General features: G+C 42.3%; 1 protein-coding gene across 3 annotated transcripts in view; it reads left to right on the top strand.

Moving 5' to 3' along the window:
• The window catches only part of tasp1 (taspase, threonine aspartase, 1), a 104,635-nt gene that overhangs the window by 59,834 nt on the left and 32,531 nt on the right, over nt 1–12,270 (top strand). The gene's annotated exons all lie outside the window — the stretch shown is intronic.

A 12,270-nucleotide genomic window follows, 5' to 3' on the forward strand; every position in this document is an offset into this window, starting at 1 on the left:
ATTCCAGGAAATGATCAGTACATTAGATCCGTCTGTGGTGATGTGAACACCAGTTTGGGGGGGAAAAGTAATTTATGCTATAAAATTACTATTCAGTTGCCAACTAAATATTTGTAAACCAGATATTCCAGAAAAAGAACAGTAAACATATCCATTGTTGGATCAAATTATATATAAAATTACAAAACCCTTCAGATTTTCATTCCACCCCAATAACCCTGCAAAATGTATAACAACGATTGAAACAAATAATCCTTCCCTGACAGGTTAGGACACAACAGTCCAGCCTCTCCACTCAATGGTAGATCAGTGACTGAATGCAGCAGTGTCTATCACTAAAACCCCTACCCATAACCCCTGAATGTCACACTCCCATTTCCTAAATAGCTTGCATTAACTGACACAATGGAGATATGACAACGGCAAGAAATGCTCAATTTACTGAATGATTTAAGCCTTAACGTAGCACAAACATGGAGAACTAACGTGCAAAAAATAATTAAGTGGTGATCGTAATAGCTAGCTGACTTCTCTAGCTACGCAGTTGTTGTCATATCATCATGAGACAAGCTAGCTAGCTAGCCAGCTACCACCAGGAAAGGTTATCACACGAACGTTGTAAACGTAACATAGTTGTAAAATAAAATGTTTTGTTTATAGAAGCTAGATAAACTTGCAACAACATGTAGGTTGTACTGAACACTACTGAAGAGATAGCTAATTAGTTAGCTAGCTAACAGTTGTGATGATGACTTACTTAGCTGCTAACGTTAGCTGCTAACGTTACTGTCCCAATCACCCAGCAAGCTGGAAAGCTAGTTCGCTAGCTAGCTAGCTAGCTTTCTGGTGCACCGTTGTCGAAGTTCATAATGATCACAAGTAATTCAAGATCAAATGTTCCTCAAAGTTCCTTGAAGTTGTAGATAAATCCTCTTGACCAGTTCACTTAATCCATAGGTTCCCCGGTGCTTGCATGGCCCCGTTGTTGAGTCTTCCTCCTCACAACAGGACCAGCGGAGTGGTGCTCGCTGCGGTGCTCGTGGTTGTCCTCGCCCAGTGATGCCACAAACTCCTCGGCATCTTGTTCTGTGGTGAATGACAGGCGCTCTCCCCTGCCTGTGTGTGGCCTGGAGCGTTGCTGGATAGACGAGGAATGACTGGATGCCCCTCAGTCTGACTTTGTTCCGGACCTCGTTGAAGGCTTTGCGGTGTTGGGAGCTGTGGGTGCTGTAGTCAGGGAAAAACTGCAGTACCTTACCGGCGTGGTGAAAGAGCTCTGCTGCTCTGGCTCCTTGTAGAATGGCTTAGCGGTCGTCGTACCGGAGGACCTTGAAGATCAGCGTCCTCGGTCTGTCTGATGCATTACTAGTCCCAGGTCCCGAGTAGATGCGATGGGCTCTTTAGGTCTCAACCTTGTGAGATATGGATGGGATCCATTTAGGGATCGTCAGTCTCGTCTCCTTCTATTAAATAAATGAATCTTCCATTTGAGCGACGTGAACGGCCCTCCATTTCAGACATCTTGAGCTGCATCTTTCTCCAGTTGTGAAGAACAGTCGTTGATTTTCCGTTTTGCTTTCCCTATTTTCACCTTGCAGATTGTCCACTTTTGTAGACATCGAGAGACACTTTTATCCGTCTTTCAACGTCGACTGTAAGAGCTTCAACAGCCGCTAAAGTCTCTTGATGTTTTCTGTTGAGTGGTTCCACCGCCTCCGCTAACACCCGTTGTGGGGAGGGAGGGGGGGAGAGGGAGAGGGAGAGAGGGGGAGAGGGAGAGAGGGAGAGAGGGGGAGAGAGAGAGAGAGAGAGATCTGTTGCTTGGCTAACGTTTCAGTGCTGAGAGCGGTCTTCTGACGCTTAACGATAGGCGAAGAAGTCGGAGAAGCACCGTTTTTTGTTACCTTCTTGGGTAGTCAGCATTGTTAGTCAGTCTTTGGTTCGTTTTTCGTTAATTATCAAAATAATGTAATAACATATGAAAAAGAGGTATTGGATTTGCAGAGCTCTACTGATTAGCGACCATAATGCCCATTGGTCATTTGTAGATTTTTTTTTATCTTCATGGTGGACCAAAAAGTTTATTTCCCACCCTGGCTGTAGTGACAGAGAGAAGAGTCAGAAGAATATGGTTCAGCTTGAGTCTCTAATAGGCCCTTTTCATTGGCTTAGAGGGTTTGCTATTAGCTTGAGTCTCTAATAGGCCCTTTTCATTGGCTTAGAGGGTTTGCTATTAGCTTGAGTCTCTAATAGGCCCTTTTCATTGGCTTAGAGGGTTTGCTATTAGCTTGAGTCTCTAATAGGCCCCTTTCATTGGCTTAGAGGGTTTGTGTTACTACTAGAGTATTTCTAGAGCCCCCCCCCCCCCCACACATACAAGTTCTGATCTGGTGTGTGAGAATGCCCCCCAATTTGAGGAAGATCCTGATGAGAAATTGTGTGAGTAGTCAGCTACAGTATTCATATATCTCACACGTTTTTTTTTTTACTCTGTAATGCCGTGAATCCACCGGATCAAAATGTGGGGATTTTGTAGCTTTTTACCGCAGCTTTTTATTTTTTATTTTTTTAAACAAAATAATCTGCTGATTTTGAATAATAGTTTATTTTCCTCAGGCCTGACTCTTGATTATTATAGTGTAGAGACACCCTTAGGCAGTTGGTCTTTAGATTTTAAACTAACACAGTCTGTCACAAGAATAAAGAAACCCGTCTCTTTTATATCCTCTCTTCCAGCGCCAACAAAGCAACAGCGTGCGTGTTTAATGTATTTATACAATGTATATGTGTAGAAATAGAACTTACAGTATGCCATCTAAAAGCTTTTTATTTAATTTTTTTATGGTGAAAGAACCATAGACAACACCACCATTCATTTAGCTGTTGTGGGTATAAAGGATGTGGTCTGAGATGTTTCTGAATAGCTGCTGCCGTATTGTCTTCCTCTTTCCAGGCTGGCAGCTGGTTGGTTGGCTTTCCTGTAGCCTCGTGGTGACATTTAACTCTTTTGATACTGTTTTGTAGTTCCTTCAGCCAAAATGCTTTTCACTGTGTTAAGAGGCTGATTTGGTCAGACAGGCTGAAAGTCAGGGGTCATGTCTATTTGGGCCACGGGGATAACTGAAGTCTTTCAGCTTGCATACACACGCACACGCACACGTAGGCACGCACGCAAGATACACACTCACACACTCAACAGCATCGGAGGAGTGAAGCGTTGAGTGGTGTCTTAAAGGCCCAGTGCAGCCTGTTTTGGTGGGATGGAGTTTTGGCCTGACTGGTATTAGTTAACCGGCTAATAAGAAAGAGAGTTCCAAACCTCTCTGCCAATAAGAGACAGTTTTTAGTTTCCCCCACTCCTAGACAGTCCTAACAAAATTCTTGCTTAAGAAATTGCTCTTTTGTTTTTGAACACTTTAATTGAAAACACTCACGGTAAGGTTACTTAATTGTGACCCAGAAATGATTTGTTATTGTATTGTTATTGTACTGGGCCCATGATGGGCTTACTCCAGTACAGCTGCTTCCAAATCGTTCCCTATCCCTCCCCGTTGGCCCTAGCCCCTTCTCTTCTGCAGGTCTGTAAGGTGAAAGCAATATGGTGTAAGCTCAAACGCTGCACTGCTTACTTATACCTATCCAGACCCTTAAGATCTGCAAATATTAAAAGTCTAGGGCCAAGGGGAGTGGTAGGGAGCGAATTGGGACCAGCTGCTAGAGGCCTGGGTAACTGTGCCAGCAATCACACAGGAAGTGTGTGTGTGTGTGTGTGTCAGGGTTTCTGTTAGGAGAATGTGGCGCCGGACAACGTGACCGGGAAGATTTTAATTTACCGGCCGTTTGAGAAATTTATCGGACCCATATGCATTGGATGCATAACACATTAGGGCGTCCACCCCACGGTTCTCAGAATGACAGAAATCACATTTGGAATATGGTTATGCATCTTAACAGAACATGCAACTCGTGTAATGAAACAGCCAATAAAACGTCATTTTTCAAACATTTGCCAAAATGCAATTCGCAGGAGAAGAAAAACAGCACGGTTGGGGAAAACACCATTCTAAACAGCGAACCTGGGGAAAACACCATTCTAAACAGCGAACCTGGGGAAAACACCATTCTAAACAGCGAACCTGGGGAAAACACCATTCTAAATAGAGAACCTGGGGAAAACACCATTCTAAACAGCGAACCTGGGGAAAACACCATTCTAAACAGCGAACCTGGGGAAAACACCATTCTAATCAGCGTACCTGATAGCGGCTCCAAATGTGAAAGCCATGGAAAGATGTTAGATTATTAGAGAGAGGGGGAATCTAAAGATGCAGCAACTATGATGATTTGCTAATAGGATTGTGCCTTTTGGCTTCTGGACAACGAAAGAAAATTGATATGAAAACCAATAGACCAGGAGAGAAATGTCATAGCGGTGGGTCCAAATAGGGAAGTAAATGGAAATACATTTGCCAAGATTATGTAATTACTCCTGTCTATACATAAATAAATAAAAAATCATCCAAATGACTTCCCGATCATGACTTAGCCACAGAGGAATTGAGGATCATTAGCTTCTTTAAAAATAAAATAAATAGCTGTGGATTGTTTCAAATCACAAGCTGGTAGGCCTATCCCTGGTTGGGCTGAGTGTTGAGTCGGGCTGTCAGTGAAAAGCGTCTCAAATATGTGTTTAAAAAGTGTCTTGAGTATCATTTAAAATGTTGAGACAAGAATAAATGTTTGGCGAAGATATAGGTCAGTATCTCTCCAGAATGGCTCAGCTGTCTCCCGCCAATTTTTACGTTTACATTTTTACATTTTTAGTCATTTAGCAGACGCTCTTATCCAGAGCGACTTACAGTTAGTGAGTGCATACATTTTTCATTACTGGCCCCCCGTGGGGAATCGAACCCACAACCCTGGCGTTGCAAACGCCACGCTCTACCAACTGAGCTACAGGAGACCTGTAATGAAGTCATTGTGTGAATTATTATTATTTTTTTTTAGCAATTCCCCATTTACGTATGTCACCAGTAGTAAATGTACCGCTAATCCCCGTCATTTGGTTACATTCATTGATTTGTGTTTTATTTGGAGTGCTCCATGTGAGCAATGAGCATGTGTCTGGTTTTTTCTCTCCTTGTAATGTTGAGGGAGCGCGCGCACCTGAGCACTCGTAGAAGTACCTGGCCTCCTGCGCGGACATTTTTTTTTACATCCATTGCGAATGATAATATATTAAAACTATAGTTCCTCACAGTTATTTGAAAAGTCTTTCCAACAATCTCCCCCTCGATAATCACCTCGGCGTGAAAGAGCAACGGAAGTTATAGGTCTACTTCTGCATTGGCCAATAGCAGGGCTCTCCAACCCTGTTCCTGGAGAGATACCGTCCTGTAGGTTTTCACTCCAACCCTGTTCCTGGAGAGCTACCGTCCTGTAGGTTTTTGCTCCAACCCTAATCTAGCCGCACCTGATTCTAATAATTAGCTGGTTGATAAGATGAATCAGGTTAGTTACTGGGGTTGGAGCGAAAACCTACAGCAGGGTATCTCTCCAGGAACAGGGTTGGAGTAAAAACCTACAGCAGGGTATCTCTCCAGGAACAGGGTTGGAGTGAAAACCTACAGGAGGGTATCTCTCCAGGAACAGGGTTGGAGTGAAAACCTACAGGAGGGTATCTCTCCAGGAACAGGGTTGGAGTGAAAACCTACAGGAGGGTATCTCTCCAGGAACAGGGTTAGCGTTAAAACCTACATGATGGTATCTCTCCAGGAACAGGGTTAGAGTTCAAACCTACAGGAGGGTATCTCTCCAGGAACAGGGTTGGAGTAAAAACCTACAGGAGGGTATCTCTCCAGGAACAGGGTTGGAGTGAAAACCTACAGGAGGGTATCTCTCCAGGAACAGGGTTGGAGATCACTGGCCTATAGACTATGAGTTCCTTGCGCTCATTTATTTAGCCACCAATGATCACGCTGTATCAATGTGTTCATATGGCATAGGCTGGTGCTCTCACGTTAGTTGACTTTTTAACTTTTTATGATTAACCACGTGCCAATGATTTTCAGAAACGAAAACGTTATTATTGAAATGAAACTGTTCCACGAAAATGTGCATATGAAAATCGTAACTGGCACGCAGATCGGTAGAAATGGTAGGATAAATTCTAAGCTTCCCCAAACTTGAAACTCACACACCGCCTATGAAGTCTTTATAAAATAATTGCCTCCACGTTTCCATGGTCGGATTTTTGCCTAACTGCTACTTAGAAGCCAGGTCAGACATGCCTCATAATAGGAAATTAAACATTCAGGTTTCAAACAATTCGGTATGTTTTCAAAATGCATTCTGCCTCCAGCTCACATTGTAAAGTGGTGGGTGACACGCTGATAGCCTGTTGCCTGCACTTGAATGGTGAACGGGACGCGAGCTTCAATTACCAGTTGAGAAATAAAAATAGTAGCTCTTTTTAATCGTGCACCAAAACTGTTTTTAACACGCGGTTGCGTTTAGAATTGTTGCGCAATGAATGGCCTTTATAAAATCACATGTTTCCCTCCAGCAGCAACCAGCTGAGGGGCAGCAGGACAAGCCCCTCTCAGAATAGACTCTGTGTGCTGCGTGTGTGATCGTTTTGTCGGATAAATAAGATACATGATGGCTAACGAAAAATACACACAGGCCAATTTAATTCCACAAATGTATGCAAATTAATTGATAGACCAATAAGCATGACGGTCAAATGTATTTACGTCGACTGGTATTTCCAAAAAATGAAGATTTTTTTATTTATTATTTTGCAATGGGGTGTTTTTTCTCCCGGTCATTTTGGCAACAGTTTTATTTAATGGTTTTTAATTTTTTGGGGGACAAAAGCAGGCTAATGGAAATCCTGCTGTGTGTTCACATCAGTGTTTTAATACGTTTCCCGATGCTGTAATCTGTTAATACGTTTCCTGATGCTGTAATCTGTTAATACGTTTCCCGATGCTGGAATCTGTTAATACGTTTCCTGATGCTGTAATCTGTTAATACGTTTCCTGATGCTGTAATCTGTTAATATGTTTCCTGATGCTGTAATCTGTTAATACGTTTCCTGATGCTGTAATCTGTTAATACGTTTCCTGATGCTGTAATCTGTTAATATGTTTCCTGATGCTGTAATCTGTTAATACGTTTCCTGATGCTGTAATCTGTTAATACGTTTCCTGATGCTGTAATCTGTTAATACGTTTCCTGATGCTGTAATCTGTTAATATGTTTCCTGATGCTGTAATCTGTTAAAACATTTCCTGATGCTGTAATCTGTTAATACGTTTCCTGATGCTGTAATCTGTTAATACGTTTCCTGATGCTGTAATCTGTTAATACGTTTCCCGATGCTGTAATCTGTTAATACGTTTCCCGATGCTGTAATCTGTTAATATGTTTCCCGATGCTGTAATCTGTTAATATGTTTCCCGATGCTGTAATCTGTTAATACGTTTCCCGATGCTGTAATCTGTTAAAACATTTCCTGATGCTGTAATCTGTTAATACGTTTCCCGATGCTGTAATCTGTTAATACGTTTCCTGATGCTGTAATCTGTTAATACGTTTCCTGATGCTGTAATCTGTTAATACGTTTCCTGATGCTGTAATCTGTTAATACGTTTCCCGATGCTGTAATCTGTTAAAACATTTCCTGATGCTGTAATCTGTTAATACGTTTCCTGATGCTGTAATCTGTTAATACGTTTCCCGATGCTGTAATCTGTTAATACGTTTCCTGATGCTGTAATCTGTTAATACGTTTCCTGATGCTGTAATCTGTTAATACGTTTCCTGATGCTGTAATCTGTTAATACGTTTCCTGATGCTGTAATCTGTTAATACGTTTCCCGATGCTGTAATCTGTTAAAACATTTCCTGATGCTGTAATCTGTTAATACGTTTCCTGATGCTGTAATCTGTTAATACGTTTCCCGATGCTGTAATCTGTTAATACGTTTCCTGTTGCTGTAATCTGTTAATACGTTTCCCGATGCTGTAATCTGTTAATATGTTTCCCGATGCTGTAATCTGTTAATACGTTTCCTGATGCTGTAATCTGTTAATACGTTTCCTGATTCTGTAATCTGTTAATACGTTTCCTGATGCTGTAATCTGTTAATACGTTTCCCGATGCTGTAATCTGTTAAAACATTTCCTGATGCTGTAATCTGTTAATACGTTTCCTGATGCTGTAATCTGTTAATACGTTTCCTGATGCTGCAATCTGTTAATACGTTTCCCGATGCTGTAATCTGTTAATACATTTCCTGATGCTGTAATCTGTTAATACGTTTCCTGATGCTATAATCTGTTAATACGTTTCCTGATGCTGTAATCTGTTAATACGTTTCCTGATGCTCTAATCTGTTAATACGTTTCCTGATGCTCTAATCTGTTAATACGTTTCCTGATGCTGTAATCTGTTAATACGTTTCCTGATGCTGTAATCTGTTAATACGTTTCCTGATGCTGTAATCTGTTAATACGTTTCCTGATGCTGTAATCTGTTAATACGTTTCCTGATGCTGTAATCTGTTAATACGTTTCCTGATGCTGTAATCTGTTAATACGTTTCCTGATGCTGTAATCTGTTAATACGTTTCCCGATGCTGTAATCCGTTAATACGTTTCCTGATGCTGTAATCTGTTAATACGTTTCCTGATGCTGTAATCCGTTAATACGTTTCCTGATGCTGTAATCTGTTAAAACGTTTCCTGATGCTGTAATCTGTTAATACGTTTCCTGATGCTGTAATCTGAGAAGGAGAGAGACGTGACACACAGACTGGTCTATGGTGGGGACAGGACAGCTACTTTTAGACTATGTCTCCTGACTTGGGTTGCAAAATTCTGGGGAACTTTCAATAAATTCTCCGGTTTTCCCGGAATCAGTAGGAAATCCTGAATCCTCCAACTAGGATTTCTGTAAAACCAGGGAATTTATTGAATGTTCCTGGAATTTCGCAAACCCTATTCTTGACACTTGCAGCCCAGGGACATGAACCACAGGGATTCAACTAGACCAGGGTTATTCAATTCTATTTATTTCTACCTAGTAGTTAATTGCACTCACCTGGTGTCCCAGGTCTGAATTAGCCCCTGATTAGAAGGAGGGGATGAAAAACAGAGGTGTTTCGGCCCTCCAGGAACCCTGGCCTAGAGGGAGGTGGTCAGAGACACTTGCAGCCCAGGACATGAACCACAGGGATTCAACTAGACTAAACCAACCTGGTCCTGATATGTTAGGCCTCTTAGGAGTATAGCCATATCACCTCCCAGTTACAGAAGTGAGATCCAGTGAGATTCACCATTGAAAAGTAAAAAGTGTGCTACATCACTACACACGTCACTGGACCAGCAGCATGGGGTTGTAGCTAGCTAATGTACCCTTTGGCTAGTGTCATAGGGATGTACTGTAGATAATGTGGTCCTGACCTGTGTTATATACAATCTAGATCAAGCTTCCTCTCTGCACGCTACTCTACTGCATGGTCTGCTGCACTGACCAGAACAGACTCCACCGAGCTCCGTTTCTTCCTGACTGAAGGACAAACTGAAATAAATCACTTCATTCTGCCTCGTTTATGCCTATATGCATCCCTCGTTAGCGAAATGCCGTATTTAAATGTTTTTTGGGACTATCATTATGACCCTAACAAGACCCCACGGGTCTTTCTGAGTGATGGACAGACTGTCCATCCTCCTTCCATGCGTATAGTCGTGCCTCGGTAATAAATAAAAGCCATAGTCTAATGTTTTGCGATCGTCTGTCTTAACGACTGACCGTTGTGTGCCGTCTATACGTTGTCACCTCCTCCGCCATCTTCCTTTCGGTTGGCTGTTCCTTTCATCTCCGTCCACATTGGAAAACTCTTTCCTCATGGGGATGGATGGGGAGCATAAGGGTGTGTTCTAAATGGCACCCCTTTTCATTTTATAGATCTGGGCATCACAAGGCTCTGGTCTAAAGTAGTGCACTACGTAGGGAATAGGGTGCCATTTGGAACACGGCATAAATGTGTTGAACCGGAACAACACCTGTTTTAAATTTCCCCCAAAACTTGAAAGGCATTCCCTCCAAAAGAAACAGCAAAAACAATAATTTGAGTTCTGACACCGAGAAAGAGAGAGTTTAGTCCTCCATTTATTCTCCTCCTTGCAAGTCGCCTCCCCTCTCTCTCTCTCTCTCTCTCTCTCTCTCCCCTTCTCTCTCTCTCTCTCTCTCTCTCCCCTTCTCTCTCTCTCTCTCCTTCTCTCTCTCTCGCTCCCCTTCTCTCTCTCCCTCTCTCTCTCTCTCTCTCTCTCTCTCTCTCTCCCCTTCTCTCTCTCTCTCGCTCTCTCTCACTCTCTCTCTCTCTCTCTCTCTCTCTCTCTCTCTCTCTCTCTCTCTCTCTCTCTCTCTCTCTCTCTCTCTCTCTCTCTCTCTCTCTCTCTCTCTCTCTCTCTTTATACTCCAGGCTTTGCGCCTCTCCTCTCACAGTAATAGTATTCTTGTTAAATAATTGTGTGCGTGCATCCATGTGGTTGCTCTGTCATAATATCAATTTCCTCTGGGACCTTTTGAGCAAGGTACCGGGGCCAAAAAAAGAGAACTTTGAATTTACTTCAGGCATCCGGTTGCCTCGGTAACCGACCTGCATACAGGGTTTTGTTGTTAGTTACCTGATATTTAACGAGACCTGGGGTTTGTGTTTAACTGAATCAACAAGTCTGTTTTCTATATTCTTTATGGGCTTTCTCTTGGGCTGCTGCCAGAACCCTTCAGTAGTGTAGGTTATTTTTCATTTTTTAAACAACTAGTTGACCGATGTTGTTCAATTATTTGAATTCCATTTCGTTCAGGTTTTGCTGTAAGCTCAATGCGCACATTGCACAGTTTCTCTCTAGAGATAAATCATATTAAGCCTGAATTGTGCAATGTTAGTAGGGAGTTGTGGTTTCCAACAAGTCAATATTCTACATAGTTTAGCTGATAAAACGTTGTAATTAACTACAATGACCATAATCCAATCCGCATCTACTTGTCTCTGTTTGTTTCCCGCCTGCTACAGAAGAGAAAAAAAAATGCTTGATCGTGACGGGATGTAGAGAGCAGCTGTTGCTTAGCAAGGTATCTCTACCTGAAAATACATTTTACATTTTAGTCATTTAGCAGACGCTCTTATCCAGAGCGACTTACAGGTTAGTGAGTGCATACATTCACCCCCCCGTGGGAATCGAACCCACAACCCTAGCGTTGCAAGCGCCATGCTCTACCAACTGAGCTACAGGAGGCATGATCTAAGTGATTGATAGTTGGTATTCAGCAGTCATTAAAGTCTGCCTTATTTACTTTGAAGAACTACTAAAATAGTGATTTAGTCAGACAGCATAGGCAGCAGCTCTATAGAGATGAGATGATGACTTGGAATGAAAGAATAAAGTCATTCAATAAAACTAATGGAATATACACAACAACTGGAATGTTTTATTAAAGTAAAGTAATGTGAATAAATGATGGTTAATAAGTGATAAGCAGTAATGGACAGTCACTACCATCATGGGACTTTAATTAGTTGTTTAATTCTGTGTTGTTAAAGCATTCAGCCCACATAATCGAAATCGAAAACAGTGATAATTTTTCCATAATGGAACCGAAACCGGACCAACCTCAAAAAGCACTAGTCTCTCACCACTAACCTTCAGGCTGTTTTCTATTGTCTTAATGGGCTTTCTCTTGAGCTGCTGCCAGAACCCTTTTGTTTTTCGCTTTCATGGGGTTTTCTTTCCCTGGCAGGCTGTCTTGGTTTTACATGGCTCTCCCTGGCAGGCTGTCTTTGTTTTACATGGCTCTTTCCCTGGCAGGCTGTCTTGGTTTTACATGGCTCTTTCCCTGGCAGGCTGTCTTGGTTTTACATGGCTCTTTCCCTGGCAGGCTGTCTTTGTTTTACATGGCTCTTTCCCTGGCAGGCTGTCTTGGTTTTACATGGCTCTTTCCCTGGCAGGCTGTCTTGGTTTTACATGGCTCTTTCCCTGGCAGGCTGTCTTGGTTTTACATGGCTCTTTCCCTGGCAGGCTGTCTTGGTTTTACATGGCTCTTTCCCTGGCAGGCTGTCTTGGTTTTACATGGCTCTTTCCCTGGCAGGCTGTCTTGGTTTTACATGGCTCTTTCCCTGGCAGGCTGTCTTGGTTTTACATGGCTCTTTCCCTGGCAGGCTGTCTTGGTTTTACATGGCTCTTTCCCTGGCAGGCTGT

The sequence above is a fragment of the Coregonus clupeaformis genome, unplaced genomic scaffold (genome assembly GCF_020615455.1).
Source record: "Coregonus clupeaformis isolate EN_2021a unplaced genomic scaffold, ASM2061545v1 scaf0378, whole genome shotgun sequence".
NCBI lineage: Eukaryota > Metazoa > Chordata > Actinopteri > Salmoniformes > Salmonidae > Coregonus > Coregonus clupeaformis.